The sequence below is a fragment of the Oryx dammah genome, unplaced genomic scaffold, assembly GCF_014754425.2.
Source record: "Oryx dammah isolate SB20612 unplaced genomic scaffold, SCBI_Odam_1.1 HiC_scaffold_27, whole genome shotgun sequence".
Classification (NCBI taxonomy): Eukaryota; Metazoa; Chordata; class Mammalia; order Artiodactyla; family Bovidae; genus Oryx; species Oryx dammah.
In genome coordinates, this window is record NW_024070211.1 from 56,632,519 (window position 1) to 56,653,888 (window position 21,370).

A 21,370-nucleotide genomic window follows, 5' to 3' on the forward strand; every position below is an offset into this window, starting at 1 on the left:
CAGATGCTGGTTGCTGGGATTGGCCAGGAAGCCCTAAAGTGGCAAGAGAGAGGACCTGTGTGTGTGTACGTGTGATAGGGGGACAGGTGGAGTGTGCAGCACTGGAGAGGGCAGAGGGCAGGTGTCTGGGGGATTTGTCCCAAGGTCACAGTAGATACCTGGCCAAGGACACATGATGGGGACCATGATGTCCTCCTGTTCAACGGGAGAAAAATGAGGGTGTATCTTTGGAGAGAAACTGGATACTGTGAGTCATGACTTGTGTGTCTACCTCACTGGGAAAATTAGACTCAGAAAAAATTGTCAAAAGTGAGAGTCTCTCACTGGCCCAGCCACAGCTAGGCATTCCAGTTGTCCTGGGGATCTAGTGCTGTGGTTAAGAGGACACGCCTCAGATACCTAAGTGTGCTCTGGCACATCCAAGGTGTGTGCCTCGATCATATCAGTCCACTTATTGATGTCTCTTGTTCCTAATCTGCAATATGGATTAATGACAGTCTTTACTTTCGAGAGTTTTTGTGAGAATAGAGGTGTAATCATAAAGCCTTTAGAAGAGAGCTTGGTGCAAGATAGAATTTCCTCAGGCATTTGCTATTGTCATTCAATAGCGTGGTGGAGACCATTCAGGAGATTGAAGCCCAGTGATTTCATCCTAGAAGGTGCAGGCACAGGAGTCAGCTCTGCGGGTGGGGAAGCTGGCTGGGCATGGGTGGTTCGGGCCAGGCAGCAAAGGCTTCTGGGAAAGGCTGTGAGCACGTGACAGGGTGGTGCTCCTGCTCATCACCAGGAGGGACTCTGACCTGACGGGTCCAGCTTTGCCTTGCTTTGAGTGATGTGCTTGCTGCCTCACCTGGGAGGAGGGAGTGGAGGAAGCAGAGGGGGTGGGCTTCATCATTGCACAGGGGGCTTCACGGAGAAATGGCAGAGAAGAGGGGTTTTTGTGGTGGAAGGAACAAGGTAAAGGAAATAGCTGGAACTGACTCTCAGGGGCTCTTCTAGAACCCGACTGTGAGGAAGGCCATGGAGGCCCTGTGGGTCCGCAAGGCTTCTTTAGAAGTGAAAGCTTGGTCTGGCCCTGATGATAGGCTGTGAGTACACCAGCATGGCTCAGCAGAGCATTGTCTGGTAAGTTTTCTTTCTCCTTCCATCACTATTTTCACCCACTCTCAGACTCCCCCCTCCTCTGTCCCTAAAGGACATCTTATGTGGGTCTTTTAGATTTCTGATCAATTCAATGATTCTTAGTCTGTGAGAGCAGTTGAAATTCCAGTCTGAGCCTGACTGAGGTCCCCTCCTCTGCTGTCTTGCAGGCTCCAGGCCTGAGTGCCAAGAGTGGGGGTAGGTGTGGGTGGAGGCAGTCCTCCTTTGCCCCTTCTCCCCCTCCATCGCTGCACATGGGATGTCTGATTCTGGGGTGGCTCCTCCCCTGAGGAGCACCTTTAGGGTTGGGGAGGGGGACAGTGTCAAGAACTGTGAAGGATTTGAACTTTTGTCATCATCACAAGCTAACATTAATTTGTCAGTTAAGTGGATGTTGATAAAAGATATGAGACTCCTGGGTCAGAGATAAAGGACAGTGTATCACTTGTAACAATGGTAATAGCCAGAGTATTAACCCTTTTGTGCCTGTTCCCCGAGCTCCAGTTTTCACAGGAGACTGTGAAGAGGACCAAATGGCCCCTGTATATACAATGGGTTGCATAACAGGAGAGGAATCCTGAGCTTAGAGCATCCAAATCTTTTATAATGGGCAGTAAATGTGCCTGCTCCCTGCTCTACTGTGAGATATTGTCTATCTTACTGGTCAATAAGAATGCCTGTCTTTGCTCTGGAGGACTGCTATTTTTATCTATTAAGGCTGTTCTGTATCTAAACATCCTTGAAAAGAAAGATTGTTATTGTTGTTTAGTCGCTAAGTGATTTCTGACTCTTTACAACCCCATGGACTGCAATACACCAGGCTTCCCTGTCCTTCACTGTCTCCCAGAGTTTGCTCAGATTTGTGTCCATGGAGTTAGTGATGCCATCCAACTATCTCATCCTTTGATGCCCCCCTTCTCCTTTTGCCTTCAATCTTTCCCAGCATCAGGGTCTTTTCCAATGATTTGGCTCTTAGCAACAGGTGGCCGAAGTATTGCAGCTTCAGCATCAGTCCTTCCAATGAATATTCAGCGTTGATTTCCTTTAGGTTTGACAGATTTGATCTCCTTGCAGTCCAAGGGACTCTCAAGAGTCTTCTCTAGCACTATCACTATTTTCACTATCTTGAAAAGATAGCCTAGAACAAAAGAGTCAGAAAGCACTTCATTTTCTAGATAGGCTGAGATATGAGCCATCCACGTGTCTCCTGTGTGGCATCAAATGTACAGCAGCTTGAGTACTGTCCCAGGATGGGCTGCCTGGACATAGCTGGGTCTGGTTTCACCTTCTGCTTCTGGACTGCAGAGCTGTGGTGGGCTTTACATCCATGGTGTGTGGGGTTTCCTAGGGAAGGTATCTGCCTGGCTCTGGCCCTCTCCATCTCCAGGACACCCAGAGAGAGTACAGCCATGCCTTCCTTCATCCTGCCAGGGTCCACATCCCAACCCCTTTTTGGGTGGGGTTTTACCTGCCTGGGCCAGCAGCCACCTGGTATTCTGCAGAGCCCTGGATCCTCTCCTCTCAACCCTAATATTTCCCAACATGAATTCTGGGTGCTGCCAGAGTCTTTTTGGTCTCCCAAAAAGCATAGATACCTGGGACTGGGAGAGGGGATTTTGTATTCTCAATGTGTTATTTTTAGATCCCTTAGTCCTGTCATCACTGTAAACTTCAGGGAGTATCTTCCCTTTAGAAATCTTCAAGTGAGAAATGAGTCCTGGTTTCTACGTCCATGTATACATGTGTGCGTGCCTGTATGCTCAGTAATGTCTGACTCAGGCTCCTCTGTCTGTGGAATTTTCCAAGCAAGAATATTGGAGTGGAGTGCCATTTCCTCCTCCAGGGGATTTTTTCCCAACCCAGGGATCAAACCCACTTCTCTTGTGTCTCTTGCATTGGCAGGCAGATTCTTTATCACTGGAGCCACCTGAAAAGCCTTTCCATGCCTACATTTAGCTCCAAAGTCTGAGGCACTCATCAAGCCTCCCCAGAACTGTGCTAGGACCCTGTTTTTTAAGGGATAGCTCTAGAGGGGCCCCCAAGCTTCTGCCTCACCTAGCTCCTAGCCAGGCAGTCAGGTGCCAGGCTCTTTCTCTAGGGGAGGCCTCCATCTGTGAGAGGTTCTCTTGGAAACTCCCCCTTAACTCTTTTGCTTTTCTGGGGAGGTAGGCAGTGGCTGTAGGCAGTGTGTCCGACCATGACCCCTGTTCATCTTGATTACTATGTGGTACCCTACTTTTCCCTTTTTCCCTTCCTCCTCACACAGAGTCAGGGGAGTTGGCAGTTAGTCATGAAATGACTGTCCCACAACCAATGACTGGTTGGATGACCTGGCTTCTGTATTCAGCCAGGATGGGCACAGGCATGGCCTAAAGGTCTGGGACCTGAGAAGACAGACCTGTGGCAGGTGTGCAAGTAATTGTTTCAATAAAATCACTGAAGAAGAGGAAATCTCCCTTCTGAAACATCCCCATTTTGTGGGAGGGGTTGGGGGAAAACTAGGTCAAGCGATGGTCCCTGAACACCAGGAAGCCACCTTCCACGGAAATTACCTGCTTTGGAAATTGGGTCATGCTTGCACTGTTGGGACCTGGGAGCTCCCTAAGCTCATCTACTCAGTCCTGCCCCCCATCTCCCCTCCCAGCAGCAGTGAGTGTCCAAGGCTGCACTATTTTTAGCCGCTTCATCAGCTGGTCATGTGCAGAGGCTTCTAGAATTGCAAAGGTCTGGCCCAGCGTACTCCCAGGCCTTGGAGAGTTGGTGGACTCGACCTCACCATGTAAATGGGGTCTCAGAGTGAGCCTACTGAGGAGGTGAGTGCTGCACCATCCCCCAGACTTAAGCACACAGCTAATCAGCATCTTCCTGATGGAAACCTCCAGAAGCCCCAGATCCTGAACCAGCCTGTGATGCACTCCGTGCCATGGATGCACTCATGTATGGTGCGCTCACTTCTACTAGATCCCACGCTGCGTCTGCCTCAGTTGATCCAGACCAGCCAGAGCTTCCCATATCTGCCACGCTGTACCTGAGCACACATTGGAATGCCCTTCCTTCTATCTGCCTGTCACAAACATTTCTATTCATAAACTCTGTTCAGACATCCTATTTTCTGACTACTTCATCCAAGCATCACACACTGAAAGAATGTGTTTAAATGTGAGTCTCCCCTCTTAGGCTGAGGTTCCTCAAGGCCTTAAGCCAGAGCTTGGCATGTCATAGGGACCCTAAAACATATATATCAGGCAGATCTTACAAAGACCATCTGTAGAGTGAGTATGGTGATCTCTAGGGTGTTGGGAATTCACGAGTTCTTTGTGGTGGATTCATGTCAATGTATGGCAAAACCAATACAGAATTGTAAAGTAAAATAAAAAAAAAAAATACATACTTTCCTTAGCATGGGAGAACTTCTTCCTGGTGCAGCATTGGTTTCTGGTCCCAGCAGAGTTCCTGGCTGACAGCTTTTGTAAAGGGAAGGAGGATGGGGCCTCTGTCAGGCTTAGTGTAAGGGAGTTCCAAGAATTTCAGGGTTGAGCAAAGAAAAAGATATGACCACAAGGTGGCAGTAAAACACACAAGTTTGATTTAGAAGACAGTTTGGCAGGTTTTTTTTTTTTTTTTTTCCACACTGTTCATGGTGTTCTCAAGGCAAAAATACTGAAGTGGTTTGCCATTCCCTTCTCCAGTAGACCACATTTTGTCAGAGAATTGATGCTTTTGAACTGTGGTGTTGGAGAAGACTCTTGAGAGTCCCTTGGACTGCAAGGAGATCCAACCAGTCCATTCTAAAGGAAATCAGTCCTGAATGTTCATTGGAAGGACTGATGTTGGAGCTGAAACTCCAATACTTTGGCCACCTGATGCGAACAGCTGACTCATTTGAAAAGTCCCTGATTCTGGGAAAGATTGAAGGCGAGAGGAGAAAGGGATGACAGAGGATGAGATGGTTGGATGGCATCACTGACTCACTGGACATGAGTTTGAGTAAACTCTGGGAGTTGGTGATGGATAGGGAGGCCTGGCGTGCTGCAGTCCATGGGGTCGCAAAGAGTCAGACACGACTGAGCAACTGAACTGAACTGAACTTGACATGTTTGCCTGTGAGGATGTTTGACGCGGGTTTGCCTCTGAAGATGTTTCTGGCACTAGGGGGACCCCCCCCCTGCAAACCTCCCCACTCCCCGCCACCCCAAAACAGAAGGCAAGGAAACTCCTGAGAGGGAGATAGGGAGGGAGTTTATGTTCTAGGTGGTGTTGCCCAGCAGTCTGGAAATCAGAGAGCTCCAAAGGGCAGCGGAGTCTTGAGATGGTTATAACTTTGGGGTTTAACTTATTATGGCTAACAGATGGTAAGTGCAATTTTACCCAGTGAAAGGAGTGCAAAGGAGACAGGCTCTAAATGGCATAAAATTCTGTTCACTTGGATGGTGTTTGAAACAATTGGAGGTACAAAAATGTGAGTTAGACACAGGTAGGCTTTTGAGCTAATGGGTCACAGTGTGCTGTGAAGAAGTAGATAATATAGGGGCCAAAATTCAGAAGCCATCTTTGGCTCATTTAGATAACAATTGGAGGGGAGGGAGAAGGGCTCAGTGGAGGTCTGCATTGTCTGTTCTTGGTCTTAAATATTCTGTAGACTACCTTGATGTGGTCCAGGGAATCCCTGTGTTTACTTACCTTGTATTTCTCTTTTTTATTGAAGTATAGTTGATTTACCACTTTATGTTTGTTCAGGTGTACTCCATAGTGCATCAATATTTTCGTAGATTATACTCCATTTAAAGTTACTACAAAATACTTTTTGGATTTCAGGACATTTCAACACATGTTAACTGAGCTTCTACTGTGTGCCTGGCATCAAGAAATGCAACAAGGAGTAAGATACAATGCCATCTCTCAAAGAGCTCACAACTAGTGACAGTAACAGACCACAGGTAGCTAATTACAAGTCTGTGTGATGCATGATATCCATAAGGAAGGAGCAAGTGGCAGTCTTGGGCAGCAGGGGGATCCAAGATCGTGCAGGGCCTGGGCATTGAAGAATTTAGAATGTAGAGCTGACGGGCTCAGACAGAGCTGTCTCAGTTCAGAGGGGGCTGGTTGACTCTGCTGGCTTTTAGTTTCATAGTCTGTATCCTATGCCAAACCACCCCCCCCAGCTCCCCCCCACCCCCCGCCATAATCCAGGGGGAGGGCCTGGAATGTGGAGCCTGTTGTTTCCTGTTAGTTGCATCACAGCTATGCATTCTTTTGCAAACCAGTTTTCCTTAACGACTCTCAGGGTCCATTTCTGTAAACTTGGGATAAAAATCTGCTTTATCTGCATAACCTTTAAATGATGGCACATCCCAGGGCTGATGCTTGGCCATTTCTCCCTTTATAGTCTCTCCCAAGGTGAAGTCTGGTCTCAAAGCTCAAAGTGTCATTATTGTGCTGACAGTCCTCAAATTTGTGTCTTCAGCCCTGAGTCCCTGGCCTCACCCTTGAGTTCTAGACTTATATGTCCAACTATGTTCAGGTTCATAATTCCTTATCCTGCATTTGGTACCGGGTATGTTTTGGAATCTAGAGCCTTTAAATTGTAGAGAGAAGGAAATAGCAACCCACTCCAGTACTCTTGCCTGGAAAGTTCCATGGATGGAGGTGCCTGGTGGGCTACAGTCCATGGGGTTGCAAAGAGTAGGACACGACTGAGTGACTTCACTAATGCCCCCCGCAAGATGGGTTATAGCATTCTGTAACCAAACATATTGATATTCGTGCAGCAAAATATGAATATTCACCCTAAGTGGCATAAAAAATCTGTAAATAACCTCATTTCATATCATGTCAGAATTTGCTAGTAAATGAATTATTAAAGCACCTTTTGAATTTCAGAGTTTTTTGGAAGTTGGAATTGCAGATAAGGCTGTGTGGACCTGTACTTTCTCTCCATTTATTGTTTGATAGGCAATCCAAACTTAACACACTCAGAATGTGACTTTTGATTTTACCCACCCCACTTCACTCTGGGAAGCAGGTGTGGGGGGGGTGGCGAAAAAACCAGGCTGGGGTGGGGGTGGTGCTGTGTGAGTGAGGGAGGGAATCAGGAGTGCATTGCAAGCAAAGACACTGTGTCTGGGAGTGATGTGTTGCACAAGCATGGCTGGGCTGGGCAGCTGGGTCTGGGGTGTTTCCTGGGGTGGCCACAAGCAGATGCAACCAGAGGGATAAAGGCTGACAAGGAGCTGGATGTCCTTGGGGCAGGGGCAGGTGATGAACCAAGTACCAGACTGTGGCCTGGAGTTTAATCCAGTATTTAGAGTGGAGAATAAGACCTTTTGGAAAAAATAAAAGCAAATATGGACGATGTGAACAGGCACAGGGCATGTCAGGATGGGGGCAGGATGGAGGTAGGCAGAGGGCTTTACTTCCTGGGTGCATGGGGGCTCAGCAAGACTGGATGTGCTGTTTGGATTAAATCCCAGGGGAAGCTGGGTTGAGCAGATCAAGGTGAATGGGGAAGTGGATCTCTGGAGGATGTGAGAGGGTCCTACAGTGGAACCATGAGCTGCTAGCTGGAGGGATCGTTTCTCAGAGGGTGGACATGGAAGCCAGAACGGGCCCGAGAGCCAGTTGGGGAATTGTGGGGGGAAAGACCTCCATAAAAAAATTAAGACTCATGCTATTATGAGAACTGCATTGCAAGAAAGAGAAGAGGATGCCCACCACCCAGCCCCAAAGGCTACCACAGCCCCCATCTTAAACACAGAAAAATTACTGGTTTAGGATTAGCAGACTTCAGGGAAGTAATTAGAGGTACTGTGAAATACCTTGAAATGAGTCCTAGTACTTCTTTAGCAAGACATTGATGACCTATAAACAGGGATAGTGGGGGTTGTACCTGGAGCAGAGGGCTGAGGTTGCTCTTTGGAGCATGTGTTTGGAGCCCTGTCTCAGGAAGAGGGCGGTCTTATAAGGGTCCATGACAAATGCAGGAGAGCATGCACTTCCTTACAGACCCGCAGCAGGAAGAACTCTCTCTGAAGGATACAGACACCCAAGCCCAAGGCTCACTCTAAATAACTCCACCCACTCTCTCCTGTCCAATTAGAAAATGAGAAGACCCAGCATGTGGGTCACGGTGGCCCCGTGCTCTGGCCTGAGGCTGCCTCTGCCCTCTCTGAACTCAGGGAGACCCCAGCAACCACTGCCAGAGAGTCAGCCGTGATCTCTGCTGCCTCAGCAAAGTGCCAGTCACCACAGAGAACAGAGCTCTTCCCTGGAGGCTGCACGTCACTGGTGTATAAATGGGCTGTCACGCCCCATCAGTCCTGGGTACAGCTATGTGTTGTGTTTATCACCCACTTCTGGAATTCTCTCTCTCTGCAAGCCATCCTTCCTGCCTTCCAAGGCTACTCCAGGTCTGGAGCCCTTAAAATCAAGCTGCACAGCCACAACTCCATTGGTGACGGGGCAAAATTGATTGCCTCGCCCATGTTCCCTGGCTTATAGCTCTTTCCTGCCTGTCAGGAACAATTTAGAATCTGGTCTTTGGCCTGCACTTGCTCAGCCCTTCCCTCCCCTGTGCTGGGGGAGGGCTTTCCTTCCCCAGGTAGATACTCTGGCTCCAGAAGAGCAAAGTCAGGCAAGCTGGGAAAAGATAAGCAAACTGTGGATTCAACCTGGGTGGGTTTAATTCATGGCAAATCATGCCTAAGGAGCACGGGAGAAGAGGGGGAAGTGATAGCAGGGAGGAGAAGTGGGAGGTTTGCTCTGCGGGGTGGAGAAGAGGTGGTAGGAGTAATAGGGTGACTCATGTTGAATTTGGAGTCTGATATTCTGCAAGGCAAGAAATTAAAATAATTTCCCATTTCACTTAGTTCTGGTTTCTGAGCTCTGGTTCTTGGATGAGGCCATTTGGGCCTCTGAGTTCCTTAGAGTCGCCATCATGTCTGATTCTCTTAGTGCTGGGCTAGCTGGACTTGTCCTTCTAAACAGACAGTGGGTTGCTCTGAGGGTAGGAATCATGCTTCATCTTGTCTACCTCAGGAAGAAACCAAGACTTCTGAGAGTCTTGCAAAGGCTAGTGCTGTCTAGAACAGACTGTGTGACCCTTCTCTTCACGGGTTGGGCTCAGCATCCCCCAACCGATCCAGGACACTAGCATTCAGTAGCATAGATCTTCTGAGCTAGAAATCCTCTTTTTGTTTGGCAGTACCGCTTTTGAACTGTGGTGTTGGAGAAGACTCTTGAGAGTCCCTTGGACTGACAGGAGATCCAACCAGTCCATCCTAAAGGAGATCAGTCCTGGGTGTTCATTGGAGGGACTGATGTTGAAGCTGAAACTCCAACAGTTTGGTCACCTGATGTGGAGAACTGACTCATTTGAAAAGACCCTGATGCTGGGAAAGATTGAGGGCAGGAGGAGAAGGGGATGACAGAGGATGAGATGGTTGGATGGCATTACCAACACAATGGACATGGGTTTGGGTGGATTCCAGGTGTTGGTGATGGACAGGAGGCCTGGCATGCTGTGGTTCATGGGGTCGCAAAGAGTCAAACAGGACTGAGTGACTGAAGTGAACTGAACTGAACTGAGAGCTGTAAGTGATTCCAGAAATCAGGCTCACTTGATTTGAGAACAGTGTTGGAGATGGTGTTGTGGACCGAATGTGTATCCTCCCCAAATTCCCATGTTGAAGACCTAACCCTCAGCAGGATGGTTATTAGGAAGAGGGGCCTTTGAGAGTTAATCAGGTATAGATGAGGCCATGACGGTGGGGCCCCCATAAGTGGCTTAGTGTCCTTTTAAGAAGAAAAAAAGCCCAGAGCCCACTCTTCCCACCATGTCAGGACATAATCAGAAGCCACATATCTGTAAACTGTTAAGAAGATCCTCACCAGGCAGTGAATCTGCCAGGGCCTTAATTTTGAACTTCCCAGCCTCCAGAACTGCGAGAAATCATTGTGTAATCAACTTGATTCCTGGTATTTTTATTGTAGTCACCCAGTTTACTAAGACAGATGGCATGAGGCCAAGAATTGGGAAGATGGTTCCATCCTCTTCTGGTCACTGAGAGATTACCACTCCTCTTGCTATTCCTCCTCTGTCTCGCCTCTACCTTGAGACAGACACTCGGGATGGGTTCAGGGGACCCAGAGCTGGGTCAGTCTCAGGTCTGTCCTTTGGGCTCATTAGGCAAAGATGGGAGTCAGCTAGACCTGCCTGGGGGCTCCAGTAGCGGCCCAGGGCTTGAAAACATTCCCCGCCATCCTCCTGCCGGGACATGGGCATATCATCTCCTTTATGAGCATTAGCTTTAGGGACCCAGCTGGAGAGTGGCCGAGTCTACAGTGTGGGACTGTCTGAGCCTGATATACCTACTTTGGGGCTGCTGCCTCACTTTGCCTCTGTTACTTGAAGTCTGTTTATGCTAAATGGGTTTTCTCACTTTGGGAGGATCTTTAAAAGCCTGGAGTACAACAGAGAGATGGTTCTTGATTCCTTATAACCACTAACTCAGCCTACCTTAGGAAGGCTGTGGGGTAGGGCTGTGACTCTGGGGTCTGCAAAGGGCCAGTCTTTGATCTCACATCCCTGGAACTTCCTTTGCCAAGGGGAATCTCTGCTTTGCTACATCTTGCCCTGGTAATAAAAACCAAGCACTGCCAAAGGAAATCAAGAAGCAGCAGTCATGAAGTCTATGTGTGAGATTTATGAAGAAGATAGTTGCAGTCTTCTAGGGGCTTCCCTGATGGCTCAGACGTTACACCTATGGCTAATTCATGTTGCCATACATGTTGATGTATGGCAGAAATAAAACTAATATTGTACAGCAATTATCCTTCAATTTGTTGTTGTTGTTTTTCAGTCTCTCAGTTGTGTCCAACACTTTGCGACTCTATGAATGGCAGCATGCCAGGCTTCCCTGTCCTTCACTGTCTCCTAGAGTTTGCTCAACTCTTGTTCTTTGAGTCAGTGATGCCATCCAAACATCTCATCCTCTGCAGTCTCCTTCTCCTCCTGCCTTCAATCTTTTCCAGCATCAGGGTCTTTCCCAATGAGTCAGCTCTTTGCATCAGGTGGACAAAGTATTGGAGCTTCAGTATCAGTTCTTCCAATGAGTATTCGTGTTTGATTTCCTTTAGGATTTACTGGTTTGATCTCCTTGCACTCCAAGGGGCTCTCAAGAATTGTCTTCAGTACCACATTTTTTTTTTCAAAGCTAAATAAGTTTTACTTTATTTAAAAGGCAAACTTAATTAAATTTATTTTACACTTCTTTTAAACCATGTACAAAGCTCACTTCTCATGGTTCACTTTTCACAAACCTTATCACTTTCTGCACCCATTACTTTGTTCTTCCATCCTAAAAAGCCACCTGTAAGTCAGGCTTACTTCCTTTCCCTTCACAAAATGCAATTCATTCCTCATACCTTCTTTACTGAAAACACACTTCCTACTTTCCTTGAGCAACCATGAATTGACTTTTTTTTTTTTGGCAAGTTGGTCCATTTTTTTTTAAATTTATTTATTTTTTATTTTACTTTACAATTCTGTATTGGTTTTGCCATACATTGGCATGAACCCACCATGGGTGTACATGCATTCCCAAACCTGAACCCCCCTCCCACCCCCCCTCCCCACAACATCTCTCTGGGTCATCCCCGCGTGCCATATCCTGCATCGGACATAGACTGGTAATTCGATTCTTACATGATATTATACATGTTTCAATACCATTCTCCCATGTCATCTCACCCTCTCCCTCTCCCATTGAGTCCAAAAGTCCGTTATACACATCTGTGTCTCTTTTGCTGTCCTGCATACAGGGTCATCATTGCCATCTTTCTAAATTCCATATATATGTGTTAGTATACTGTATTGGTGTTTTTCTTTCTGGCTTACTTCACTCTGTATAATTGGCTCCAGTTTCATCCATCTCATCAGAACTGATTCAAATGTATTCTTTTTAATGGCTGAGTAATACTCCATTGTGTATATGTACCACAGCTTTCTTATCCATTCATCTGCTGATGGACATCTAGGTTGTTTCCATGTCCTGGCTATTATAAACAATGCTGTGATGAACATTGGGGTACATGTGTCTCTTTCAATTCTGGTTTCCTCAGTGTGTATGCCCAGTAGTGGGATTGCTGGGTCATAAGGTAGTTCTATTTGCAATTTTTTAAGGAATCTCCACACTGTTCTCCATAGTGGCTGTACTAGTTTGCATTCCCACCAACAGTGTAGGAGGGTTCCCTTCTCTCCACACCCTCTCCAGCATTTATTGCTTGCAGATTTTTGGATCGCAGCCATTCTGACTGGTGTGAAGTGGTACCTCATTGTGGTTTTGATTTGCATTTCTCTAATAATGAGTGATGTTGATACAAAAAACCACGAATAGCCAAAGCAATCTTGAGAAAGAAGAATGGAACTGGGGGAATCAACCTGCCTGACTTCAGGCTCTACTACAAAGCCACAGTCATCAAGACAGTATGGTATTGGCACAAAGCCAGAAATATAGATCAATGGAACAAAATAGAAAGCCCAGAGATAAATCCACACACATATGGACACCTTATCTTTGACAAAGGAGGCAAGAATATACAATGGAGTAAAGACAATCTCTTTAACAAGTGGTGCTGGGAAAACTGGTCAACCACTTGTAAAAGAATGAAACTAGATCACTTTCTAACACCACACACAAAGATAAACTCAAAATGGATTAAAGATCTAAATGTAAGACCAGAAACTATAAAACTCCTAGAGGAGAACATAGGCAAAACACTCTCCGACATAAACCACAGCAGGATCCTCTATGATCCACCTCCCAAAATTCTGGAAATAAAAGCAAAAATAAACCAATGGGACCTAATTAAAATTAAAAGCTTCTGCACAACAAAGGGAAATATAAGCAAAGTGAAAAGACAGCCTTCCGAATGGGAGAAAATAATAGCAAATGAAGCAAGTGACAAACAACTAATCTCAAAAATATACAAGCAACTCCTGCAGCTCAATTCCAGAAAAATAAACGACCCAATCAAAAAATGGGCCAAAGAACTAAATAGACATTTCTCCAAAGAAGGCATACAGATGGCTAACAAACACATGAAAAGTACCACATTTTGAAAGCATCAATTCTTCAGCACCCAGCCTTCTTTATTGTCCTATTCTCACATTCATACATGACTACTGGAAAAACCATAGTTTTTACTATATGGACCTTTGTCAGCAAAGTAAAGTCTTGGCTTTTTAATACACTGTCTAAGTTTGTCATAGCATTTCTTCCAAGGAACAAGTGTCTTTTAATTTCATGACTGCAGTCACCATCCACAGTGATTTTGGAGCCCAAGAAAATAAAATCTGTCACTGTGTCCATTATTTCCCCATCTATTTGCCATGAAGTGATGGGACTGGATGCCATGATCTTAGCTTTCTGAATGTTGAGTTTTAAGCCAGCTTTTTCACTCTCCTCTTTCACTGTCATTAAGAGGCTTTTTAGTTCCTCTTTGCTTTCTGCTATTAGGGTGGTATCATTTGAGTATCTGAGGTTATTGATATTTCTCTGGCAATCTTAATTCCAGCTTGTGCTTCATCCAGACCAGCATTTCACATGATGTGCTCTGCATGTAAGTTAAATAAGCAGGGAGATGATATATAGCCTTTCCGTACTCCTTTCCCAATTGTGAACCTGTCCATGTTCCATGTTCTTCAATTAAAAATAAATTAAAAAGAAAAGAATCTGCCTGCAATGCAGGAGACTGGGTTCGATCACTGGTTAGGAGTAATCCCCTGGAGAAGAGAATGGCTACCCATTCTAGTATTCTTGCCTGGAAAATCGCACGGACAAAGGAGCCTGGTGGGTTATATTTCATGGGGTCACAAAGAGTCGAAGACGACTGAGTGACTAACAGGTTCTTTCACTTTAATTTAGCTGCAATCTACATGGCATCTAAGTTGTGACCGTTTACACTCTGTCATTCCTACAGCCCAGGTTCCTCTTATGAGCTTCTGTCTCTTTCTTTTTTCTTTTGTTTTCCCCCTGCATGATGGACTGTTTGACTTCTATCTCTCCAGCAGGGTCCAGCCCCACTCACCCTCCAGGAATCAGTCCCTTCTGAATGCCTGGAGCACATCCTCCAAGTCTGCCCTGCGACCATTGGTCTCTCACCACCTTAGAATGCATCTTGAGCTTGGGTACTCAGGCTTCAGAATCATCTTTTGTTGAACAGAAGAGTCTCTGTCAGCTCTGGAAACCATGGTAGCATCTCCTTCTGTGGGGATCACTTGAGTGCCCAGAGAGTGCTGGAGAGAGGAGATAGGGTGGGGAAGACTCTCAGGGAACTCCCACAAAGCCCCAGGGGATTTTCCATCCTATTTCATTTTATTTATTTATTTTTTTTAATAGGTAAGAAGTGGATTTATTTAAAGAGAAACACTCCACAGAGTGTGGGCCATCTCAGAAGGTGAGTTGTTGTTCAGTCACTCAGTTGTGTCTGACTCTTTGCTATCCCATGGACTGCAGCACACCAGTCTTCCCTGTCCTTCACCATCTCTTGGAGTTTGCTCAAACTTCTGTCCTTTGAGTCGGTGATACTGTCCAATGATCTCATCTGCTGTCACCCCCTTCTCCTGCCCTCAATTTTTCCCAGCATTAGGGTCTTTTCTAATGAGTCGTCTCTTTGCATCAGGTGGACAAAGTATCGGAGCTTCAGCTTTAGCATCAGTCCTTCCAACGAATACCCAGGACTGATCTCCTTAGAATGTACTGGTTGGGTCTCCTTGCAGTCCAAGGGACTCTCAAGAGTCTTCTCCAACACCACAGTTCAAAAGCATCAATTCTTCTGCACTCGGCTTTCTTTATAGTCCAACTCTCACATCCATACATGACCACTGGAAAAACCATAGCCTTGACTAGACGGACCTTTGTTGGCAAAGTAATGTCTCTGCTTTTTAATATGCTGTCTAGGTTGGTCCAGAGAAGGCAGTGGCAGCCCACTCCAGTACTCTTGCCTGGAAGATCCCATGGATGGAGGAGCCTGGTAGGCTGCTGATGATAACACTGTCCACATTTTAGAGATGAATTGGGATATGGAGAAACTCTGAGAACATTTTGGGCTCCAAAGCTAGACAGGTCTGATGAAACCACAATCTTTCATTTCCTAGCTAGGAAGCAAGAAATTGATCTTTCCAAGCCTCAGTTTTCCTACCATAGTACAGAGCTCACAGAATGTTGAAGGATGCAGTAGGGGATTCCTGCTGTGATGGTACCAGGGCATAAAATCTGTGGCAAGGGCACATAATTGTTTATTGTCATATTCTCAGTCTTCCTCATGTATTCACTTAAATGTCAGTCTTCAAGAATCCATTGAGAAAGCAGTAGAAAGGACACCCAAATCTGAAGACTACCCCTGTGTGGTGCCTTTGTCTTCTCAGAGATTTTCTCATAAAAGCTTCAAATGTTGCCACTTTACAGATGAGGAAACTGAATTCCAGTTTTAACAGTGAATTAATGTGACGAAGGCTGAGCACTGAAGAATTGATGCTTTTGAACTGTGGTGTTGGAGAAGACTCTTGAGAGTCCCTTGGACTGCAAGGAGATCCAACCAGTCCATTCTGAAGGAGATCAGCCCTGGGATTTCTTTGGAAGGAATGACGCTAAAGCTGAAACTCCAGTACTTTGGCCACCTCATGCGAAGAGTTGACTGATTGGAAAAGACTCTGATGCTGGGAGGGATTGGGGGCAGGAGGAGAAGGGGACGACAGAAGATGAGATGGCTGGATGGCATCACTGACTCAGTGGACGTGAGTCTGAGTGAACTCCAGGAGTTGGTGATGGACAGGGAGGGCTGGCATGCTGCAATTCATGGGGTCTCAAAGAGTCGGACACAACTGAGCGACTGAACCGAACTGAACTGAACAGCAGAATTGGGCCTCAGAAAAATGCTCTGGCTCTGATCCCTCTGCCTTCACAAAATTTGTGTTTAACAGGTGCCTAGTAGATACTAGCTGAATGACTTGCGGCAATTCCGAACAGTGATTCTTAACATGTTGTCACTGGACCAAAAACATTGGCATCCCCCAAGAATCAGTTTAAAGTGCAGTCTCTTGGGTCCCATCCCAAACCTAGTCGATCAGAAACTCTAGGGGTTAGGCCCAGCCATAAGTATTCTTAAAAGTCAGTAACAGAGGAATAATAAAGAAGATGTGATGCATATATACAATGGAATATTTCTCAGCCATAAAATGAATGAAACAAATAGGACCTAATTAAACTTAAAAGTTTTTACACAACAAAGAAAACCATAAACAAGATGAAAAGGACAACCCCCAGAATGGAAGAAGTATTTCCAAACAAAGCAGCTGACAAAAGATTGATCTTCAAAATATATAAGCAGCTCGTGCTGCTCAATATAAAAAAAAATTAAAAAATGAATAGAAGACCTAAACAGATATTTCTTTAAAGAAGATATACAGATGGCCAACAAGCACATGGAAAAATGTTCATATTGCTCATTATCAGAGGAATGAAAATCAAAACTAAAATGTAGTGTCAACTCATACCAGTCAGAATGGCCATCATCAAAAAATCTACATCAAAAAATCTGGAGAGGATGTGGAGAGAAGAGAACCTTCTTGCACTGTTGGTGGGACTATAAATTGATACAATTGATACAAAGAACAGTCTGGAGTTTCTTGAAAAACTAAAAATAAAACTACCATATGACCCAGAAATCCCACTACTGGGTATATGCCCTGAGAAAACCATAATTCAAAAGGACACATGTACTCCAGTGTTCACTGCAGCACTATTTACAATAGTCTGGACATGGAAGCAACCTATATGTCCATCAACAGATGAATGGATAAAGAAGATGTGGTATATGTATAAAATGGAATATTACTCAGCCATATAAAGGAATGATATTGGGTCATTTGTAGTGGTGTGGATGAACCTAGAGTCTGTCATACAAAGTGAAGCAAGTCAGAAAGAGAGAAACAAATATTGCATATTAACGAATATATGTGGAATCTAGAAAAATGGTACTGATGAACCTATTTGTAGGGCAAGAATAGAGATGCAGATGTAAAGACCCAACTCGTGGATGTGGGGGGTGGAGGAGGAAGGAGATGGTGGGATGAATTGAAAGAGTGTCAGTGACATATAGACACTACCTTGTGTAGAATAGATAGCAAGTGGAAATCTGCTGTATAGCACAGGGAGCTCACTGCAGTGCTCTGTGGTGACCTAAAGAAGCCAAACGGGGGAATGGGAAGGAAGCTCTAGAGGAAGGGAATATATGTATACATATATATGTATACATCAACTGAGTTACAAACTGGAATCAAGATTGCTGGGAGAAATAGCAACGACCTCAGATATGCAGATGATACCATTCTAATGGAGAAAGCAAAGAGGAACTAAAGAGCCTCTGATGATGATGAAAGAGGAGAGTGAAAAAGCTGGCTTAAAAATCAACATTCGAAAACTAAGATGATGGCATCCAGTCCCATCACTTCATGGCAAATAGAAGGAGAAAAAGTAGAATTGGTGACAGATTTTCTATTTGGGGGCTCCAAAATCTCTGCAGATGGTGACTGCAGCCATGAAATTAGAAGACTCTTGCTTCTTGGAAGGAAGGCCACAACAAACCTAGATAGTATATAAAAACAGAGACATCACTTTGCTGACAAAGGTCCATATAGTCAAAGCTATGGTTTTTTCCAATAGTTATGTACGGATATGAGAGTTGGACCATAAAAGAAGGCTGAGTACCGAAGAATTGATGCTTTCAGATTGTGATCCTGGAGAAGACTCTTGAGAGTACCTTGGACAGCAAAGAGATCAAACCAGTTAGTCCTAAGGGAGATCAACCCTGAAAACTCATTGGAAGGACTGATGCTGAAACTGAAGCTCCAATACTTTGGCCACCTGATGTGAAGAGTTCATTGGACTCATTGGAAAAGACCCTGATGTTGGGAAAGATTGAAGGCAGAAGGAGAAGACAGCAGAGGATGAGATGGCTGGACAGCGTCACCAGTTCAATGGACATGAACTTAGGTGAACTCCAGGAGACAGTGACAGACAGACAGGCCTGGCATGCTGCAATCCATGAGGTCACAAAGAGTCAGACATGACTTAGTGCCTGAACAACAACATAACTGATTCACGATGTAGTACAGCAGAAACCAATACAACATTGTAAAGATATGATACTCCAACTAAAAAAAAAGATATCACAATTAGGGGTGGGGGTTAGACAAAAGTAGTCAAAAAGTACAAACTTCCAGTTACAAAATAAAAGTATACTAGCAATGTGATATGCAATATGATAAGTATAATTAATACTGCTATATATTATATATTAAGGTGTTAAAAGAGTAAATTCTGAGAGTTCTCACAAGGAAAAAAATTCCTATTTCTTTAATTTGGTATTTATACAGGTGATGGTATTCAATAACCTTGCAGCAATCATTTCATGCTATATGTAAGTCCAATCATTATGCTATACAATTCAAACCAATACAGTGCTATCTGGCAATTATATCTCAATAAAATCAGAAGAAATAATGAATGAATTTGGGTCATTTGTAGAGATACGGCTGGACCTAAAGTCTGTCACACACAGTGAAGTAAGTCAGAAAGAGTAAAACAAATATTGTTTATTAATGCATATATATGGAATCTAGAAAAATGGTATGAAAGTGCAAGTCGCTCAGTCATGTCCAACTTTTTGTAACCCCAAGGACTATACAGCACATGGAATTCTCCAGGCCATAATACTGGAGTGAGTAGCCATTCCCTTCTCCAGGGGATCTTCCCAACCCAGGGATTGAACCCAGGTCTCCTGCACTGCAGGTGAATTCTTTATCGGCTGAGCCACAAGGGAAGCCTAAGAATACTGGAGTGGGCAGCCTATCCCTTCTCCAGCAGATCTTCCCAACCTAGGAATCAAACTGGGATCTTCTGCATTGCAGGCAGATTCTTTACCAACTGAGCAGAAAAATGGTATAGATGTTCTTATTTGCAAAGCAGAAATAGAGTCAGAAACAGAAATAGAGATCAAACATTTGGATCCCAAGGGGAAAGGAGGGGCGGCATGAATTAGGAGATTGGTATTGACATATAAACACGACTATGTATAAAATAGGTAACTAATGAGAACCTACTGTGCAGCACAGGCAACTCTACTAAATGCTCTGTGGTGACCTAAACGGGAAGGAAAACCAAAAAGGAGGGGGTATATGTGTGTCTAAAGCTGACTCATTTTGCTATTCAGTAGAAACAGATACAAATTTGCTAAGCAACTATACCCTAATAAAAATTAATTAGAAAAATAAAAGCCCTTCAAGTGACTGATGCACACCCAGAGCCTTTCCAAGCTGTCACCATGCCGCATATCCTCACCTGTACCCTTTTCCTCATTGAGTGTAACCAGCCCACAGGTCAGCTGCAGTCCCCAATGCTTCTGTCAGTTCAGTTCAGTTCAGTTCAGTCGCTCAGTCATGTCCGACTCTTTGCGACCCCATGAATCGCAGCACACCAGGCCTCCCTGTCCATTACCAACTCCCAGAGTTCACTCAGACTCATGGGACTAGCAAAAACAAAGATGATTTCTCCCCTGTCCTCTCTTCCCCCACTTCCCAACCCCAGTGGGGAGCAAGACCCCCCGAACTGTCTCCTCCTTTTTCCTTTCCTTAGCAATAGTGATGCTATCTGATCAAAGCTCCCCCTAGTTGCTCAAGTTCATGTATTTGCATTTTTCTGCTGGGTCCTCCTTCTGTTCTTTGGGAGCTTGTCTTTTCACTCCCTCTTTTGTGAAGGTGCAGAGACATGGAAAGATCACCCAGATGTACCACTGCAGAACAACAGAGCCAGCATGTAGAGAACATCTAATCCTTCATATTTGGTGAGACTGAGGCTTAGAGAGGGCAAGGGCATTGCTATTAGTTGCAGAGTGAGAGCTAGTCAAGGGGCACTAGGCCTCAGGACTTCTGGCTTTCTTCCCAGAGCTCTTTCTATGACTGAAGAATTTAACTCAGATGCCATAGAAGGTGCACTAACAACATAATCAAGGTATGGTTTGCCAAGACCAGGTGCATATAGTTCTGGAATATTCTCTGTACTTAAAACTTATTATTATTTTTCACATTTTTTTTCATTATGGTTAATTACTGGATATTGAATATTGTTCCAATAGAACCTGTTTATCCATTCTGTGTGTAATAGTTTCCGTTTGCTGATCCCAAATTCCCAATCCATTCCTCTCCACCACCACTCCCCTTTGGGAGCCACGAGCCTTCTCTACATCTGTGAATCTAAGTCTGTTTCATAGATATGTTCATTTGTGTCCTATTTTAGATTCCACATATAAGTGATTTCATGTGATATTTGTCTTTCTCTTTCTGACTTGCTTCACATAGTATAATAATCTCTAGATGCATCCGTGTCGCAGCAAATGGCATTATGTCATTTTTTATGACCAGGTAGTTCAATTCAGTTCAGTCACTCAGTCGTGTCTGACTCTTTGTGACCCCATGAATCACAGCACGCCAGGCCTCCCTGTTCATCACCATCTCCTGGAGTTCACTCAGACTCATGTCCATCGAGTCCGTGATGCCATCCAGCCATCTCATCCTTGGTCCTCCCCTTCTCCTCCTGCCCCCAATCCCTCCCAGCATCAGAGTCTTTTCCAATCAGTCAACTCTTCACATGAGGTGGCCAAAGTGCTGGAGTTTCAGCTTTAGCATCATTCCTTCCAAAGAAATCCCAGGGTTGATCTCCTTCAGAATGGACTGGTTGGATCTCCTTGCAGTCCAAGGGACTCTCAAGAGTCTTCTCCAACACCACAGTTCAAACACATCAATTCTTTGGCGCTCAGCCTTCTTCACAGTCCAACTCTCACATCCATACATGACCACTGGAAAAACCATAGCCTTGACTAGACAGACCTTAGTCGGCAAAGTAATGTCTCTGCTTTTGAATATGCTATCTAGGTTGGTCATAACTTTTCTTCCAAGGAGTAAACGTCTTTTAATTTCATGGCTGCAATCACCATCTGAAGTGATTTTGGAGCCCCCCAAAATAAAGTGACACTGTTTCCACATCTATTTCCCATGAAGTGATGGGACTGGATGCCATGATCTTCGTTTTCTGAATGTTGAGCTTTAAGTCAACTTTTTCCCTCTCCTTTTTCACTTTCATCAAGAGGCTTTTTAGCTCCTCTTCACTTTCTGCCA

General features: G+C 44.9%; 1 long non-coding RNA gene across 1 annotated transcript; it reads left to right on the forward strand.

The window, feature by feature from the left end:
• Window positions 1-1,507: 1,507 nt before the first annotated feature.
• On the forward strand, window positions 1,508-16,554 carry LOC120854688. The gene is made up of 3 exons (XR_005719043.1): window positions 1,508-1,518; window positions 2,283-2,291; window positions 16,393-16,554. It is a non-coding gene; the product is annotated as an uncharacterized LOC120854688 (long non-coding RNA).
• The last annotated feature ends 4,816 nt before the right edge of the window (window positions 16,555-21,370 follow it).